This window comes from Perissodus microlepis, chromosome 7, assembly GCF_051167445.1.
Source record: "Perissodus microlepis isolate ML-2025 ecotype Zambia chromosome 7, ASM5116744v1, whole genome shotgun sequence".
In the NCBI taxonomy this organism is placed as follows: Eukaryota; Metazoa; Chordata; class Actinopteri; order Cichliformes; family Cichlidae; genus Perissodus; species Perissodus microlepis.
The window spans coordinates 1,614,631-1,631,823 of NC_140467.1; the positions used below are offsets into that span (position 1 = coordinate 1,614,631).

Sequence of the window (17,193 nt, forward strand, 5' to 3'; positions counted from 1 at the left end):
AAATTGCAACATAATGAATGCATGACTGCAGCGGTTGCTAACTTTAATTGTCCAACATTAGCTCAGACGTACATAAAGGTGAGGCTTGTCAGCATCTGTCTCACAAAGACGGAAACCTCAAATGCAGTCGCCAAAGATTTGTGTCCAAGGAGCTCAATGAGTTTCAGGAAAAAGGTCAATTTACTGGACACATGTTGTCATATGTTATCCCATCATGCATTGTTTGGTTCAGGTTTTATTAACATCATCCTCAGGTGTGATGGGTGGAGATAGGGCTGGGCGATATGGCTTAAAATCCATATTGCAGTGTAATTCAAAGCATATGCAGTAAAGATATATATTGCGATATATTATTTTCATATATATATGTGTGTGTCAAAATGACTGAACAGTATAGAATGCCGTTTTAAGAACATATTGTGCAAAAGGTTTTTTTTATTTTTTAAATTACACAACTTTTCAAATAATTTTTACGATGTAACAGATCTTTTTCCAAACACTGTAACACAAAGTCCTTACATAACAAATAAAAATGAAGATAAATGCACAACAATTTTTGAATAAAAAAGTTAAATATCAGTAAAACACTAAATTCTAAGTTGTTTAAAATAAAGTGCAAACTGTGCCTTTGGAAAAGATCAGTCTGCTGGTGTGTAGGGCCTCTTTTTTCTTTCCACTTGACTGACTGGGCGTTTGTGGAGAGTGCAGGGTTCTCCTCCTATTCCAAAACATGCTTCGTCTCTTTACTATTACTGTCGCCCGGCATAATTTGCAGATGATGTTTTTCTGCTTAACATCCGACTGCTTAAACCCAAACCAGGTGCATGTGACCGACGTCGCGCCGGTCTTCTTTATGAGCACCTCCTCCTCCTCCCCACGTGTAAGCTCCGTGCTTGCAGCCACTGCAATGCTTTTGACCAAAACAGGCGCAGCTTGATGACATCATCAACATGCGCTATCGCGGTACAGCAGTATCCAGTCTTTAAGTCCGACCTTATTAGCCATCTCTGGGCCCAAACTCCGCTGCAGGTCCCAAAGTCAAACAAACACTGCAGCATCACTGAGAGTTAAAAAATGTCTAAATTCTTTCATCTGTAATAAAATGATCAGCGTTGCTGCTTTACCAGGTGCAACAATTAAGTTTAACATCCAGGCGTCCATGAAAACACAATTTATGAAATTTAACGGAGTTAGAAGTTAGCAGGAAGTTAGCTCGCTAGCTTCCACCTAAACATGATATAGCATGTTCTGACTGAGAGATTTCTGATAAAATTAAAACCACTTCCAACATAAGTGAAGACAGAAAACTAAACAGCAGTGACGTTTGTAGGGTTACTGAAGTTGAGCTAGCTGTGCTACGTGATTGCTAGCAACACAGCTATGTTAGCATAACATAAACACAGTGAAGCTGGAGGATGAACGCTAACTTTATTCCCCTCGATAAAAGTTAACGTGAGGGTTCCTGATGGTTAGAGACAAATGCAATCGCATGGCAGGATGCTGTAAACGGACCAAACAGCAGCCTTAATAAATGCAGAGTAGTTTGGACGTGGAACAAAAATTTATCACGTCATCACTTAAAGATCGGTTAGTCAAAATCTCTACCGTTGGCCAAATTCATATCGTTTCTGAATCTGAAGTTGAATAAAATTACATTATTTAAAAGAAAAATGAGTGTGAGTTACCCCGGTATTACTGCAGCAGGAAGTTACTTTCCGTTACTTTCCCAGCACACGGGCACAGTTAGCCCCAGTACTTCATAAACCGGTGGGGACCTGAGATGTGTTTCCAGAACATTACAGTCAGCTGTTCATATGTTCAAGTGTTCATATCTGCACATATTGTGTTGGTAACTGATGTTTTTCAAAAAAAAAAAAAAAAAAAAAAATGCTCCTGCACCGGCTGGGAATCGAAACCAGGCTTCCTGTGTGGCAGGTGAGAAATCCACTGAAACAACCAATGTCTTGAAGAAGGGTATCATGACACCTGCTCCTGCACCTAAGGTATAACTGGTTTGAGGTTTGAAGACCTATAATTTGATATTTAACGTAAGTGATGCCAAGCAATTTTGTGGCTCAGAAAATGCTACCATGACTATCTAAAATAAGGTCAAGCCATCTAAGGTTCAGCATTCTCCCCTGTAGGCTTCAACTACAGTGTACCCCTTTAGACACACACACACACACACACACACACACACACACACACACACACACACACACACACACAGTCAGTGTAAGTAATAGTATTGCATTACTGTGAGAAGGCAGAGTGTAATAAACTGGATTTTCAGCTGCATCAAAGTCGGCTTAGTTGTCAGAGGGTGACACACTGGTATTGAATATTTGTTTATTTGGTATCAATGGATGAACTAAAGGAGCTCAAAAGCACAAAAATCATGTAAATTAATACACCTGCACTGCAGTGTTAGGTGGACTTTCATTCCTTTAGCTGCTTCATTTCTTTAATATTTTACAGAAGGAGTTGTTTGCATGGCATCCCAGAGACTGTTTATTTCACAATGAGGAGCTGAAATGTTGGTTAATTTGGTTTCCTGTCAACAGTTCCCACAGTCTAAACAGGAGGTCTCAATTTCAGTGGTCACCAAATAGTTTGGCGACATAAATATGGACGACTTAACTACAGATCTTGTGCCAGAATGTTTTTCCTCCACTCCACAACTTTGAGTGATCTGAGTGATAAATGTCTTTAAACAAAAGGCTCCCAATATCCAATATATATAAGGACTAGTTTAACAGGGACATGGGTCAATACATGAGTGGGCAGGGCTGGACTGGGACAAAAAAATCCGCCCGGGCATTTTGACCAGTGACCGGCCCACCGTGGTATTATAGGAAAAGCCATAAAGCCTTTATAATAAACTTAAACCTCACCATCCTCCCTATTCAGCTATTCTAAACAGTACTTAGCAAAAATATAAAACAACCTATTTTATAATTACATATACCTCACTAATAGGGTTGCCAACTCCCAGCAAAAAAAGAAAAGAAAAAAAATAGGGCACCACTCCCCCACCCTCAAGATGCTTAACTGACAAAACCGATTTTAATTTAATGCACGTATAAGACAAATGCACAGAAATCTATTATTTTTCTCCAGTAATTAAATTCATTCAACAACTTTCTTCAGCAGAATTGCAGACTGCACAGATGGTACCTTAACAAAGGAAAGAATACTATAACTTACTAGGATATATACTAGACTTAATATTTACTGAACACAATAATGGATGAAAACTTTGGTTGTAAGATTCAGATAATTATTTATTCAAAGTGAGACATTTTAAATGAGAATAAGAAAGAAAAGTATTTCTTTGTGCCCCCCTCTCCCTGTTAATGTCCTACCTGCCCCCCTGGCAACACTTTGCTAGAGCCGCCCCTGCACAGTTACCAGCTGTCAGCTACTTAGAAAAGGATCCTGGTGTTATTTGTCTCTCAGAAACAGTTCATAACTTCCCTTCAACTCATTCATGTCACCTAAAAGGTAAACCTGTTTCTCCATCACCTGTTCAGCTCTGATGATTCAGTAAGGACATCTCCTGGTTTCATCTTCATGTTTCCCTCTCACCACATATCCAAACCGACATCATGACCAGCAGCTTTACAGCTGTGGCTCCAGCAAACATCAGCTGATACTAGAAATTAATATTAAATAAATTCTAACAACAGCTGATCAAGCTTAAACGTGCTGCTGTTGTTTAGCGCGACATCCGCTGGTTTCCTCTTTCCGGCGCAGAGAGAAAAGCCGATCAGCTGATCATTGATCAGTTTCATGATTGAAGTAGAAACTTTCTAGCTGAAGTAGTGCGGGACAAATCGCGTAACTTTTCACCTCAACTTTAAAGTCCGACCTCCTCGGCTGTAATTGGTCCAGCCCAGAGTCGATCATGACCAACTGGCCAATCCACCACCTTTCATTTATACCGTTGAAAAAAGAAAAGAAATAAAACCCCATCGGCCCATAAAAACGAAAAATCACGAGCGGCCCACCAGGCAAATGCCCGGTACGCCCGATGGCCAGTCCAGCCCTGTGAATGCAGCACAGAAAGGGATTGGCAAGAATACCAGAGGCGCAAAACACCAGCTGCACCAGTGCACCAGTGAGCCAGGACTGCAGGACTAGGTGCACCGCCTGGATTGATTACAAGAAGGTCTAGGCATTCCAGGATTGAGTCATAGTATACAGGATCAACAGGACCCTAAGAGCCTTCATCAGGAACTCAATGGGGATGTGGCGGACAAAACTAAAGGCCAACTTCAAGCCCATAGCATAAGTCACCATCAAGAGCCTTACTGCCCATCTACATGTGGATGTCTATATTTTGCTAAGGTGAAATCTGACACCAGAATCTCTTTCACACCTATTTTGACTTAAATACTTAAAGAAAGAAAAAGACTTACATTAAAACTTGGACAGCTTTGAGTGGGGTGGAGATCTCCGTGTGTAATTTCAGCCGAGTGTCTGTCACTCAGGGATCCCATAAAGAGCCTGATCCAGGCTTTGGTCTTAATTCTTGCCTCGCTGGCCTTTCTGGTGCTGCTTCTCTCTGGTTTGCGTGACATTATTCTTCTTACCTTCATAGATTTTTGAATTGTGTTTGTGTCTGTGGTAAAAGAAAAAAAATGCAGAGGTCAAATTTAGAATTTTGGTTTAAAAACACATTTTTATTCCTCATACACTGAAATATTATTATTCTTATTTTACATCTGGTCATTCTTGTGTGAGCCTTTTTCTCTTGGTCCTGTTGGGGACTTCTGATGCCCACGGTGATCTGATGCCCCCCCGACATTATTGGCAATGGCACAATCAAGCTGCCAATTATTATCTACCTCACTGCCCTTGCTAGCAAGCTGACAGAATGGGCAGCATTTGTCTGGCTGGACCATCCAGTGCCTGCCTGGCTGGCAAGGCTGGATCGGCGAGTGCATCCTGATCCCTGCTTACCAAATATTAGAAAACAATTCTTCCATAATAAAAGTGTCATTTGTAAGGTTAGAAAGTCAGGTAACACTAAACTTAAAATAACATGATTTCATTAAAGAACTAAGCCAGTCAATGAGCAGTTCTCTTATCACAGTCACAGACGGAGATCTACACAGTGTGGCAGATGTGTGTTTGCAGGAAACCCCAGTCTAACTGACAACGTCTGTGGTGTGTCTCATCCTGAGATCTTCTCAAATGTGGTCGTCTCCAACTCTTACTCCACCTCCCCTCTAATTACTGACGGCTGTTTACCCACCAGAATTCCTCTTATTTAACACAGTTTATACTGATTAACATTCAGGAATCAAGTTGCTACTTCCTTTAATGTGCTACAGATGCTTTCGTTTCAACAGTATCTGACAGTGACGTCGTACATCTTTAAGACTCGACGAAAAGTGGCAGCTGAGTCACCGACCTGTGTCCAAGAGCCAAAAAGACTTCACTGACCACATGCAACCAAAAATGAGACGGCAGCTTAGCGGTAATGCGGTATGGAGGATAGCGGTATGGGAAATATCACAGAGAGAACAATAAAATGTAGAATAATAACAGATAAGGTCTGTGACACAGACTATTTTAGACAGACACCCTTCTCGTCAGTCTGAAATTGCAGAGCTGAGGAACGTTCTCTTGATGTAAACATCACTGGAACCAGAGGATCAAAGACTCATGACGACTCACGGACATATGTTATAGCCTACAGATGGTACAAACCAATGTTTTGGTGTGGTCGTGACTCTATACAATAATTCATATTTTTAGTGGTTTTCTAACGTCTAATTATGCAAGTTGTTTTCCGTTGTCTGCCATATGACCTCGCGTCGTTAGCTTCGTCCACCAGTACTTAACAGTTCTGGACAAACTGTTAAAAACTAAAGAATGGACCTTAAAAGACTCGTCCACTAAAATTCCTTAAACAATTTAAGTTAAAAAATAACATGCTAGCTGCACAGCATCCTCCAAATGAATCCAACTGTTCTGTGAAGCATGTTTCGAGCTGCTTCTGGTGGCCTAGCCCTGACCCTTGACCCCTGCTCATCTCAGTGATATGCAGATAAGTTGTGGAAAGAGAGTCAAAGGAGCCGTATCCAGTAAACGTACAGAATCAGTACGTACATACTGTATCCAATCTGAAGATGAATTCTGGGCAAATTTGTTTACAGGGAAAAGTAAATCAGGATCAAAGTATTCTTTAAAGTTCTCTCTGCTTGAAACAAGCTGTGCACATGTACTTGGCTCTGGAACAACAACAACAACAACGACACTGCTTTACAAGACAAAAGAGAGAGCAGCGATTAGCATGTGCAAGCTACAAAACATTAGAATATCCTCACTTGAATGATTAAACTTGCTTGATCCAGCATCTCTCCTCCCCATGGTGCTGATGGGAGGGGGGCTGGGTCCTGTTAGCTGACAGCGGGTGCTTCAGTGTCAGTCAAGCCTACGTTTCTTAGCCATTAGCCACATTTAGCTTTCATTGCATGTCAAACATAAAACTGCTGTGTAAAACTATCTGTGAATTAATGAGGCCCGAGTCAGGGAGCTAAATGTGGATGAACAAGTTGAAGACATCATATTTCTATAATTTTAGAGACACAAAAAATCCACAGGTTTGAAAAATTCTTCATACTGTCTCCTAAAGTGACGGATTTTATTGCAAGCACTGCAGTCTTCAGCTGAAGTAAGATATTACCTACATCGGCGGTCCCCAACCCTGGGCCATGGACCGGTATCAGTCCGTGAGTCGTTTGGTACCGGACCGCGAGAGTTGAGGCTCGGGTGTGAAATTTCTGGTTTTCAGGGTTTTTATCGTTAACTCGGTTACCTGGGGTCTTTTTCCCGTGTTGTAGCTGTGTGTCTTATTTTGAAAGAAATGTTCACGTGTTGCCATAGCAACCAGAGAGCATTATGGGGCAGAGAGGAGGATGTTACTCTCAATGTTGTTGGCGCATTTCAGGAGGACGCTGCTAATAAAGTTACACAGTGAATTCACGTTTATTATTATATTTACAAAATACCACAGTTTTTGTCTCGGTCGTATCATTTTATTTCGTTTTATTTATCCGCAACACCTTAAAGGCCGGTCCTTGAAAATATTGTCTGACATTAAACTGGTCAGTGGAGCAAAAAAGGTTGAGGACCGCTGGACTAGGGTCTATTTCACATGTGTCAAAGTCAAGGCCCGCGGGCCACATCCGGCCCGGCTTACATTTATATCCGGCCCGCGAGATCATTTTATATAGATGTACTATTATTGTTATGCATGGCTCGGCGATATGAGACGCTAATAATACACAAACTACAGATCCCATAATGCAGCGCTGCAGCCTCCTTGCTGAACGCTAGGCTAACTGGGATCATTCCGTCAATCACGTCAAACTTCTGTTATTGCGAAGCTCGCCGCTCACAATGGTGGAGAGAAAAGATTCTGAAAGCAGAGCCTTTCAGCACCGGTGGGAGGCTGAATATATGTTTACAGACATGCTGGTAAACCCGTGTGTCTTATTAGTGGAGCTAATGTGGCTGTAATGAAGGAATTTAATTTAAGACGGCACTACGAGACAAAACGTCAGGATAAGCTGAAAAACCTAAACGCAGAAACTACAGGAAGTAGAAGAACTAAAGAAGAATCTGACATTTCAGCAGACGTTTGTCACCAGAGCAAAATCACAAAGTGAAGCTGTTGTGAAAGCAAGTTTTATCGTAGCAGAGGAGCCAAATCAGCCCGGTACCGCTCTGAAGAGCTGCAGGACGAAGCTGTGCGACGTCTTGTGTCCAGACAAAACGCAGAGTTTGGCAAATGTGAGCCTGAGCAGAAATACGATTGCTGATCGGGTTTGTGAGATGGCCACTGATTTAAGAACACAGTTGTGTGAAAGAAGCAAAAACTTTATTGCATAGTCAGCTGTGGATGAAAGTACAGACATGATGGACATTGCACAGCTGGCCATCTTCATCCGTGGAGAGGAAATATTGAACATTAAATCGATGCACGGGACAACGACAGGAAAAGACATTTTTGAAAACGTATGTCAAAGTGTAACCGACATGAAACTGCCCTGGGACAAACTTGTTGGACTTACAACAGATGGAGCGCCGGTGCTGTGCGGTGAAAAAAGCGGACTAGTCAGCAGGACGCGAGTAAAGATGCAGGAGAAATGTACCGGTGAGTTAACAGCACATCACTGCATCACACGCCAGGAAAGGCTGTGTGGTAAAGTCCTAAAAATGGAGCATGTAATGATCACCGTAACGCAAACCGTACATTTTACCTGAGCTAAAAGTTTAAATCACCGTCAATTTCAGTCTTTTATGTGGGAAATAGATTCAGAGTTTGCCGACATTCCTTCATACAGAGGTCCACTGGCTGAGATGGGGAAAAGTTCTCAGAGTTTTTGAGCTCAGCAAGGAAACCTGTCAGTTCATGGACATGTATGATGCCAAGTTAAAGTTTATTTTTTTAAGTTTATTTAATCTGGAATAATATTCCTGTCTGTTTTTATTCATATTTATGTTTAAAAAACATTGTTTTAGCGTGTTCAATAAATGTTTATCTTGTTTGGCCCGCGACCTAAAGTGTGCCTTGAGTTTTGGCCCCCAGTGCGATTGAGTTTGACACCCCTGGTCTATTTGGCCGTCTCCTTCGAAGTCACACTACAGGCAGGTAAACCACTGCGCTCTGCCTCTAGAAAGTTATTCGATAAAAATGAACCTCATCCAGAGACTTCAGCAGGCCCTGCTTTAACACAGCTACATTTCATTACCCTAACACTTCTTTAGTACACTTGATTCATTGATCAGCCAATGAGGTGTCCACCACCATCATATGACACATTCGCACTCTCAGTCGCTCTGGTGATTAGTGTGACAGTATGTCAGTAATAATAAAGTCATTTTTTGAGATTTATGACAATGACAACACAATATAAACCAGAAAACATGCTGAAAATATGACTACAAAAACACAATTTGGGTCTGTAGCATTCTACAGTTCATGAAGATGCAACAACCTTTGATAAACGTCTCCATGTAGAACTTTTAACAGCGGAAACATCAAAGCTTGGATCGGTGCCACGTTCTCCAAGTCCGAGTGACCACTTGTCTCAGCTTGGATGTGATCCTAGAAGTTTTTGACATCGATGTCAAAGAGACAGACAGTCTCATTCAGACAAACTGGTTCCTTCCTGGCTCAGCTCTCTTGTTCTCACAAAATCCAACACATTCATAACCAAACAGTGGTCAACAACACAAGAGGATCAAAGACGTAGAAAGGCTGCGATTCAAAAGGAGTGCCAAAGGGTTTTCCATGATACTCAACACTAAATGACAACAAGTCAGTAATGCTGGGAAATATCATTCACGACTTTAAGCTCTTCCATGATGCAACTCGATATCCTGTACAGATAAAATGCTGCTGTTGCAACGGGCTTCTGCTGTTTTTGGCTTTGTACTGGGGGATAACACCTGCAGTGCTAAAGAAAGATCGCACTAAGTCAGCTTACATGCACAACAAAATGTTATTCATTTATTAGTATTTAATCGTGTTTAACACACTCAGAGCTAAAAATTAAAAACTACAAAAACTTTGATCACAAAGTCACAGAATCGAACATTTGACAAACTCACTTTAGAACCACCTAATATTTGTTTGCTAAACAATTTATAGAATATTGTTCACAATCATCTTTATAACAATAATTTCTGTACGACACACTCCCCCCCCCCCCCAAAAAATCAAAATTTTATAAAGACCTTAAAATTAAGACAGAGCAAGAAAAGCACAGACAAGGCTGGATTGGTAATCTGGTACACCGGGTATGTAGCCAGTGGGCCGACGCACCGACTCACCAGCGATTAAAGCAGGACAGCAGCCCATTCGTTCCTTTTCATTCATCACTGGATTGCCCAATCACATCTCTTCATTTCTCTTCAGGTGTCAGTCTGTCATCAGCTAGCCCACAAAGTGCTGCAGCACGGTTACTAACTGATGCACGCAAGTCAGACCACACATCTCCCGTACCAGCATCCTTACACTGGCTGTCAGTTAGTTTTCAATTTGATTTAAGATTTTATTGCTCGTTTTTAAGGCGTCGCACGGGTTAGCACCCTCATACCTTTCTGATCTTTTGAATTGGTACACTCCTGCAAGATCGCTGAGGTCTGCGGATCAAAGCTGTCCCGAGGTCCAGATTAAAGCCCAGAGGAGACCAGGCCTTTGCTGTGACTGCTCCTAAACTGTGGAACAAACTGCCCCGTCACATCAGGACCTCCCCAACATTAGACCCATCTGAAATGCCACTTTTATTCCTTGGCTTTTAAATCAGAATGAGTTTGTACTACTTTTGTCTTATTTCTTACTCAAACCTTCTTATTTTATGCTTCTTTTTAAAAATTTGATCATGTGCTTCTATGTTTTTATCTCTTTTGATAATCTTAAAAGTGCAGCACTTTGGTCACCAGTTGCTGTTTTAAATGTGCTATATAAATAAATGTGACTTTGACTTTAATTGGCCGGGCCCTCTCCTACCTTCGCTGAGCGCTCGCACCGCTTGTAGAAAACGTTAAGTGTGGCAGAAGTGGTGAAAAGGTGGAGCTGAAAAGCGGAGAGAAAAACAATAAAAAGAAACTAAAAATAGATGCAGCAAAATGTGTCAAATTAACCGACACGTTAGCTGCTGGACTGCCGCACCGTTAACAGTAGTACCAACAACAGCCAGCAAACAGGCTTCGCAGGCACAGGAGGTGCTGCTGCTGCTACACCAGCCGTGGAGAGGTGAGGAAAGTCATGACATGACAGTAAGGAAATAGATGGTGGGACATAGTTATCAAAGGAGAGATTCAGAGATTCAGGTAAAATTTGACCATGAGCCACCGCTAATGCTAACAGCTAAAAAGTGTAGCTATGAACTATCGTCACAGCTGTGCAAAAAGAAATAACCCAACAGTAACTGTACCAACCTGATTAAGCCCTGTTTCAATATCTATAATCAAACAAAATGAAATATGTTCATTTATTTACTTTTGTTATCTGCCTGGTCCAAAAATGCTGGGGCCGATTTTCTGTCCCAGTCTAGCGCTGAGCACAGATGTAACTCATAACATTAACAACTCGACCCCATTAAGGGTCCCATTACGCTGGCCTAATGAGTGCCTTGGAACAGGCTCAGCCAAATGGAATGAAGTCATTAATGTTATTAATTACACCTGTGCTTTTTATTTTCCTGTAGACCTCTAACGTCAGCCTCTGATCCCGTCGGTATTTTAAAGCATCCCATAACAAATCCGAGGTTTGTTTCAAGATGACAAAGGTTCAGATTTGTTCAGTATCCAAAGAAATCCCTATTAGTTACATATTAACAGCACAGTTTGAGGGTCCGGTACCTCGCAGAAGCTACTTCACTGCCCCACTTTCTGTGGTATAGATCAGCCTCAGATTGTCACGGCCCCCCCGAGCCCCTTATCTGGTGATCATAATGATCAGATATATGATATCTATCTATATATATCTATATATATCTATATATATGATAGATAAGATAGATATCTATCTATCTATCTATCTATCTATCTATCTATCTATCTATCTATCTATATATATATATATATATATCTATATATATATATATATATATATATCTATATATATATATATATATATATATATATATATATATATATATATATATATATATATATATATATATATATATCTATATATATATATATATATATATATATATATATATATATATATATATATATGTGTGTGTGTGTGTGTGTGTGCTTTTTTTATTGTGTGTAATACTATTACACACAATACTAAAACTATTGATAACTATTCTGGTTCTGCAAATACTAAAGTGGCTCCCTCCTAAAATCTAATTGTTACTACGTTGATTTATTTCTTTCCTGCTCACTCACATGTACATATGTTTTCGTACTCTTGTCTGTCTTTGTCTCAGTTTTTCCTGGACACACACGCTCTATTATCTGTCACTCCAAGTCTTCTTTCTGCCGCTCACTGGCTCCTGGGAACATGTTGAATATTCATAACTGTCCTCAGATGAGCATGCTAAATGGGTGTCAGAATGATTTGGCCACAGGACAGAAGTGGATTGTCTTTGATAAGCCCCGACTTGAGCCAGAACAAGGCAGCAAGGAGTAAAAGAGCGACAGGGAGAAAAGAGACATTGACCCCAGAAGTTTTTTTGGGTTTTTTTGGTTCTTTGTTGAACTGATCAGAACTTGGGTGTAGAAATGTTGAAGTAAGGGCTGGGCGGCAACGGAGGGGTCAGTAGGAGGGCGGACCCCTGCGGTGGCCCTGGGGGTGAAAGTCATTGTCACCAGGCTTTAATGGGTCCCAAAATTCCTCAACTGACCAAAACCTGTGAACGACTGAGAAACGAAAGACATTTGTGATTCAAATAAGTCCTGTGGGAGCTTCGCTGTGAGGTCTGGAGTTGGAAAAGGATCTCAGAGGAAACAAACGCGCTCCCATTCCAGCACGGATAAGCTAACCTGGTATTCTTTTTTGCTACAATTTCACATTTTAATATTTTTACATCACAAAACTGTGGGATTTAGCTCGGTTTACTCTGACTGATGAACAAGAGCAGCGTGCACTTGGGAAATAAACCATTCCACTCGTTTGGCCACATGGCGGGGGTTAACATTCAGAGCACAAGGTTAAAGAAAAGCACAGAAACATTTGATTTAACATTATGAGAATACAGTTTATTTACGTTTTTTGACTAATTAACATTAGCCCCTCTCTTTGTAGTAACAAAGTAAAAGTCTCCCTTTCCTTGTATATGTAATAAGTACACAGCAAACAGAGATTTCTTGATTCATCCGTTTGGAACAGTAGAACTTCACTCAGCCCGTCAGACAACGCAGCACTGGACCACGCTCGGCACAAACACGTATGACTTCACACATATAGGAATTCTGCATTCCATGTAAAGCAGTCTAATCTGAATTTATGGGCTGAGTTGCTATGACGCTCATTTAGTGGGAGCACGGAGGGCTGGGATTACAGGCATAGTTTCCCCTGTCAACCAAACATTTGGCTTCGCACTAAACCTTGATGGCAGAGAAAGACCACCAACCACTTGCAAACTAAAGCCCGTCATAATCTGCTGCAGGTAACCAAAATGTATAAAACATCCATTCACGCTTACGCGCAGCACAAAATCACAAACTTCCCTGTTAATCTTCAGTAAATCTGCCCCTGATTTAGCTTTATCTGTCTTTTGTTAGCAGGGCTGGGGTTGTAGAATGACAGGGGGTCACAAGGGTAAGACTTCTTTTCCAACATCTGCTTAAAGAGAGGCGAGCAAGGGTGGGGAGCAATGCAGGACAAGGGGCCTCCCCCTCCTCAGCTCTTGAGCACACCACCCCAACCCCCAACTCTGATATTTTTGGAAGTCTTTTTTCCTTTATTTTGCCTTTTTTCCTCTTTTCCTTTCCTCTAAAACCCAAATAAAGTGTGTGATGGATGAGTGAGCAGGAGCAACACCTCCCCCATCAATCTACAGGCTTTAGGGAGGAGGGGAAGGCTGTCCCTTTGCAGGCCTCCGGAGCACCCAGCAGCATGCCCCCCATGTCTGTCTTGCACACAGACACTGGATACACACATGCAGGAGCTTTATTACATAGTGGCCATACATACATAGCACCTACGAACACTCGCAGATGCAAATGCAGATGCAGATGCAAGTTCAAAGCCTTTGCACTTTGCACACATACAGTGCAGAAATGCAATGACACATAAAAGCAACATTCTGAAACCTCAAGCCTTATCACAAATACCCATCCATTACAAGTTAACAACCCCTTTAAAGCCCCAGCGACAGCAGATAATGCAAAATCTTCCCAACCGATGCACGAAGGAGAACATTTAATGTAAGGAGAGTGAGCAAGAAAAGAGTGTGGTGAAAGGAGACACCAAATGGTCCTAGTTAGTGGCTGCAGAGCGCAGAGATCTCAACAACAAAGTCTCTCTGAGAGCACCACCAGTGCAATGATGAATTCCAAGAGAATGTCGTCACCAGGAGCCGGGGAAAGGCAGGGAAGTGGTTTAAGAAGAAAAAAGAAAACCTTGGTTTAAGCCCAAGGTTTGTATGTCTGTCTGTGGAGTTGCAATATGCATTAAACGTACTGTATACTGTGTAAATATGCATGCGTGTACATCCAGGGGCTGGTCGGCAGGCTTTCAGACAGGTCGATCGTATGTAACAAGATCACCACTGTGCTCAAACACAGGAACCATTATATCATCATCCTGATAACAATACAAAGAATTTTCATTTAAAAACAAACAAAAACAAGAATGCTGGCACAAAATGTATGTCTCGAATATTTCAATTTTCCAACTCTTTACACACTCGTTATTCGGCTGGTAGGATCAGGAGCTCCAGCATTCTGCCCGCTAATGAAGACGCGACGCTCGCTCAGACTTTCACTGAGTCAGATCAGACAAAATAAAGCTGAGACGACTTCTCAGATGTACCAGTGAACTGTGCCTTTGTCATCTGTCCATCCGAGAAGCTTCTTCAGTTCTCGGGTCAAATGGGACATCTGGGACTCCCCACCATTTGACCCGAGAACTGAAGAAGCTTCTCGGATCAGAGGTGAAACGTCTTCGAGCAACTTAAAGAAGTCCAGACGCTTTCCTTTCCAAGCTCCTTAGACTACAACTTTACTATAATGAGATAATGTGATTTATAGATGTGCATAGGTACCGTATCTCCTCCTTTGTCTTTAAAAAACATTTATAATAAATCCAAATTTACTCCATTTGCTTCACAAGTCACAGATCAAAGTATGTCGCCTGTACTTAACTTCCATTAGTGCCCGTGACAGCATCTGGGCTGAGTGTGTTGTTGTGTCTAAACAGTAAAAAAAACATTATTGATCCGATTGACACCAACACAGACTGTAAAAGTTTGAATCACACACGTTGTCAGAATGCACCTGAACACTCGTCCGTTGTCTTGATCAGGATCTGCTCTTGTTTGAAGTGGTCACTGCTACATATGTGGATCTGGAGCTTGAGAGCTCTACCCAATCGTAAACAGATGAGTCACGATGGATATAAATGTGCACACAAACACAGAAGCATGCACACACATGTTCATTTTATATGGTGGTATGTGTGTGCAAGGTTTATTTGCAGCCCCCAAACTTATCACGGGCCAAACCGAAGTCAGCAGACTTCAGGCTGCTTGATGTGGGGACGAAAATCCAGTGTTGTTGTCATTTTTGCTCGTGGGTCGGGCGAGGGCTTCCGGTATTTTCATGCCACAATCGAGTGAGCGGTTTCCCAATCTGTGTTTGGATACAAAACGAACCACCACACGATGAGAAGTTTTAGAAGTGCCAAGACTTTGAGTTTTTCTTTCCCAAACATGTAAATTTGCTGCATTTAATTATCTGCTGAAGTGACAGCATTGTGTCATTCAGACATAAGTCACTGTTTAGTGTTACGGTTTCATTCCAATGTTCCAACAAAAGTAAGCAGGAGAAGGTACGTGCATGATGTTGCATGGACAAAAAACTGGTTGCACTTGCGGAAATGACCACTGTTGGCACACGCAGCACAAAGCGTGTTGTGCACTGCTGCAGTGCGTGATGCCTGCTCCTGCGTTTCAGGTGAAGGCTTAGAGAGAGAGCTCTCTCTTTCTGCACTAGGAAAAGTCAAAAGCCATCACTTATGAAAGCTGTGACATCAAATATTAAAATCTAGATGTTTTGGCTATTTTGGACGTTCTTCACCTTTTAGTGAGATGAGCAAACTGAACAAGAGGTGCAAATTAGTGATGTGCATGTGAACACGTTCATCGCTGCGTTGAGTAGTACATAAAGTTTGCTAGTTCCCGCCTGGTAACTTTTAGAGAAAATGAACATGCTTTTCATTCATACACAAAGCAAACACATTAGATGCTGTAGGAGGAAGCCAAGAATAGCCACAGTAGAACTAAAAATACGAGTTATCACTGGCACACACTGACTCAGTGAGAGGTAGGAGAGAGATGGAGAGATAGAAGTGGAGAAACAGTGAGAGAGATCGCTTAAGCAACAGCTGTGAACATTTTCCGTTTGAAGTGAAACATTCCTGCGTGCTCGTGGCCCTGCACACTCCAGCGGGCTTCCTCTCAGCTCCATGTGGTATTTGTCCCCAGCTAAGATCCAGGGAGTGGGAGAAAGAGCTGCAAACTTTCCCAAGGATACCATCCAGCCACATGCCACTCTTGTCCTCTGTCTCAGAACAGCCTTCCTCCTCTCCAGCTCTCCTCCTACACTCCCGACCTCTCTTTACTGCCACCTCACCATGACCTGCGGCTCATCAGTCGACCATCTTTAGCTGTAACTGCCAAGTTTGAGCCCTTTCTTATCATAAAGTGAAAAAGGTTTCGCCTAAAGCTTAGCGATGTAGAGTCTACTTGGACGTGCCGTGACCGCAGCTGGACGTTCATTAACAGGAGATCTTATTGATTAAACTTTGTCTGCATCTTCTGTTGTGACACAATTTCAAGATCTATAATTCGTGTTAACGTCACTGGTTAAAGGTCATGGTGTCATCGAGATGTTACATGTGATTGATTTGGAATTTTTACACCATTAAATCTCTTTTTTTTGGCCTGTGAAGTGAAATGCATTTTTATTTTTATTTCTATTATTTTTGTTGTAACTGAAGAAACTGAAGCGTTTTGAAGTGAGATTGTCGTCTTGTTTGGAGGAAAGTTTGCGCCTCAGGGTCACCGCAGTTGTGACTTGGCGTGCGCTGCCTCAAATGGACGCTAAGAGGAAACATTTCTTCCCACAAGAAGAACTGGATGTTATAACTTCCTCTAGTTTCTACCATTTGGAATTTTCCAGTTATTTTTGTTGTTGTTACTTTCAAAATAGTTCGCTATAAGTGAACATGTAAATTTGAGTGTTGCAGGGAGATCCTTTTTCAACTGGTCACAGCGTTTCATAAACTTTGATTTCATGTTTCTCTAGTATGACTTTGTAGCATAAACTGAAATAGCATTTAAAGATCTTCCTTCTCTCACACTGTCTGAACACCTTGTTCATCCAGTTAGCTAGAGAAGCTCAGTGGAGGTACATTTTTAGTGGTGTTTGTCTGTTTTTTAGCAGAAGTATGCAAATGTGCCATGGCCAAAATTTATGAAGCATGCTGGA

The 17,193-nt window shown here is 41.6% G+C and overlaps 1 long non-coding RNA gene across 1 annotated transcript in view; it reads right to left on the minus strand.

The window, feature by feature from the left end:
* Positions 1-17,193, minus strand: part of LOC146382255 (uncharacterized) — a 114,673-nt gene that overhangs the window by 44,127 nt on the left and 53,353 nt on the right. Inside the window, exon 2 of the long non-coding RNA XR_014800634.1 lies at positions 4,422-4,624. This is a non-coding gene — a long non-coding RNA (uncharacterized LOC146382255). The remainder of the gene's footprint in view (positions 1-4,421; positions 4,625-17,193) is intronic.